At 36.9% G+C, this 3,272-nt stretch overlaps 1 pseudogene across 1 annotated transcript in view; it reads right to left on the reverse strand.

Annotated features, from left to right (window-relative positions):
- Positions 1-658: 658 nt before the first annotated feature.
- LOC101304359 overlaps positions 659-3,272 on the reverse strand; it is a 2,776-nt pseudogene continuing 162 nt past the window's right edge. Inside the window, exons 2-6 of the transcript XR_184147.1 lie at positions 2,954-3,100; positions 2,475-2,543; positions 2,008-2,173; positions 1,473-1,701; positions 659-1,211 (exon numbers count right to left, since the gene is read on the reverse strand). The product of XR_184147.1 is annotated as an FAD-dependent urate hydroxylase-like (transcript). The remainder of the gene's footprint in view (positions 1,212-1,472; positions 1,702-2,007; positions 2,174-2,474; positions 2,544-2,953; positions 3,101-3,272) is intronic.

Here is a 3,272-nt window from a genome sequence, read left to right on the forward strand (position 1 = left end):
AATGAAGCACAACCCCTAAGACTTTTTTTTTTTGGTGAAATACCATATCTAGAGTAAGTAAAATAATATTGATGCCGAGATCATAAAATAACTCACAGCTAAAGCAATAACTCTCATGTTGTATAAACATGTTTAAAGTTCACATTGTCAAATCAACGACCGCCTAGTTAGCTCTCACGAGTCGAAATTGGTTAAGGATGCCAATTTTTTCTTCACTTCTCCCTTTTATCAAACCAAGGTTATTCCACCTCATTTCAAGATGGCTCCTCCCTTACTTGTCGGGTATATTTAGAAAGACTTTAATTAAGGGGAGTGAAATTTGCACACCTCTAATTACAATCCACGTACCCTAGTCCATTTTAACTATGAATTATAAAAATCTAAATATCATCGACAATTTGAAGGGAAAAAAAGTGACAATTTTGACATTTCCACGGTAAAAAATAGGTCAGAGTGTGTAGATTGTAATTGAGAGAGTGCAAAACTGCAAATTTCATTCTTCATGATTAATTACCACACATAAGGGAAAAACTTAGTGTACTCACCAAAGTTACTACCAATTTACTAAATAACAACCATCGGAAGATGTGAGTTACTTTGCTCACTATATGATGCTTTTAGTAAACTTTCAATGGGTCATTGCCACTTGTGTAGTCCATCATATGCTGCTGAGCTTTCCACAATCAAAATCAGCCTTGTGTAACTGCCACCTAGCTAGAATTGGAGCCAAATATCTGTTCAAGGTGGACATCATTTTTCCTTCACTCCCTTGCATTAAACCAATCATATAACTTGTACCAATTAGGTCAAAGCCTCTCCATCTCCTCTCATTGGCAAACTTATTCAACCCCATCTCAATTTCCTTATATTCCTCCTTTCCTTGTTCACTTTTACCTTTCATTTCTTGCCTTGAGTTTTTCAGCAAGGCCTCACAAAGACATCTAGCCAACACAACACCACCTTCCATTGCGGAGCAGCCTCCTTGGCCAAGGTCCGGGGTCATAGGATGCAGCGCATCTCCGGCTACACACACATTTCCTTTGTTAATGTTTCCCCAGAGAAGCTCCCAAGGATGCCTAGATCTCAAAGGAGAGGAAACAAAAGCATCCAATTCAGTGTTTTAATCACATCCTTTATATCATCAGGTATATTTCCCAGCTTGCTCAACATAAATTGCTTCATCTCAGCTGGGTTCTTCTCTAGCTCTTTCTCTACAAGAAATGATAAAAAAAACGCAAGTGACATGCATTAGAGGTTGAAAATGAAGAAGCATACTTCATAAAGCAAGACATTAGTATGCAATTTTTCAACGTGTGCTATTATTCCTACGATTGAACTCTGAGAACCAATCAGCATTTGGAAAAGAAGGTATATGCATGGCTGGCTGCTACCTTTTTCTTTTTTTTTTCAGCATAGCAATATTTACTACTCAGTAGTACTACAAAAGCCCCAAATTGGAGTGAAAAGCTTACCTTGGTTGGTTGGAGTCCAAGTGAAGTACCAAAAAACAGTTTTATCATCACAAGGGATGGCACCAGATCTAACACCATTGCCAAAGAACTGCATGAACACGGGATCAAACCCATGACTGTTCTTGAAGTTGGCACGACCTCTTATAGCGTGTCTCCCTGTAAAGGCTGGCTGCTTGAAACCGAGCCATTTTGCCACCACAGAATTCACTCCATCACACCCAACCAAGACCTACTCAAGCACAATGTAGATCAGCATTGGATCAAAAACTTACCTACATTGGCTACATATAAAGGTGAGATGTCCTTTTCATTTAAACCATTTTTTTTTTGTTTTAATTAAAAAAAAAAATACAACTGAGCAGGAAGGACTATACATTGGAGGAGTACACCAAATTCTAAAAGAGAAACATGTTATATTGGTTGTAGCTAGATACTACCATTTTAATGATAGCTGTTGAATAGGCCTTAAAATTAGTTATATTTGCTTATGATGCAAATAAATGAATCTAATCAATTAGTTAGAGACAACACTAACCTTGGCTCTCAGGATAGTTCCATCAGCAAGATGCAGCAATTTAAAGTAGCCTGATTCCTCAATGGAAATCACCTTAGAGGAGAACCTGATTGTGCCACTAGGAAGTTCATTTGCAAGGGATTCCAACAACAACTTCCTGTTCACGCAACGAACTTCATGGTCTCCTCTGCATATAATGTAGTGTACAGTAAGGTTATCTGATCAAGCGTGCTTGATCAATAGAATGTCATTGCAACTTTGCAAGCAAAACAACATGATTACCACTATATACTAGTCTAAATTAGGCATTGCTGAATACTTTCTGTACTAATTAGAAACTATAATGATCGATTTGTTACAAATGATTTTGTATTTAGGTTAGTTTGGGGTTGCAAAGATCGTATACAAATGATTTGTTTCACCTGGAGAATACAACAAGTCCCAGAATAAAGTAATTTAGTTTTAAACAAGTCTAGTGGGACACATACTGTTTACCCTTGTCCTTGAGTGACATCTCAAACAATGGAAGCCCAGAAACTGTTGAGTAAGTAACAATCCTGGATTCAGAAAACCAAATACATCATATACATCAACTCCAAGTACAAGAGGAAAAAGAAAAGGAAAAAAAAAAAAGAAGAAGAAGAAGACGCTCTGATACCATGTAGAAAGTGATTTTCATTGAATCAATATCCTTACAGCCTTTACATTATATATACACTACAACAATCATCTTACTGCTATAATTCTACAATTACAACTCTACAAGCTATAGTATGTATTGAATGCAAATATACACAATAATTGTGAATGGAGGGATTATATATAGGAGGAGAAGAGTTATAAACTCTAACAGAAATAGATATTTAAAGAATATAAGATAACAAGATCTTATTATGTCAACCAAACACTCAAGAAAGTATCAAAGTGTGTCAAATTAACAGTTCGACAACAAAATATGTCAAACTACCCATGAAGTGCCTCGTTTTGTCTCCGAAGAGATTCCCCAATACCAACAGCATCCAAGGCCTTCCAGGCATTTGTCCAGGTTGTGAATGCTAATCCAGTCGCCCTCAAACTCTCCGATGTTTCCAACACTAAGCTCCGAATTCCCAGCCTGTACCAAACTTCAAATAGTTTAGCCTTTCATATGTATAAAGTTATAAACACGACTAATAACATATGTAGATATTCAAGAACATTACAGTATGTGTTATTCTATGCAAGTATGAGTTGGTGAGAGAGAGAGAGAGAGAGAGAGAGAGAGAGAGAGGAGAGAGAGAGAGAGA

The sequence above is a fragment of the Fragaria vesca genome, linkage group LG2 (genome assembly GCF_000184155.1).
Source record: "Fragaria vesca subsp. vesca linkage group LG2, FraVesHawaii_1.0, whole genome shotgun sequence".
In the NCBI taxonomy this organism is placed as follows: domain Eukaryota; kingdom Viridiplantae; phylum Streptophyta; class Magnoliopsida; order Rosales; family Rosaceae; genus Fragaria; species Fragaria vesca.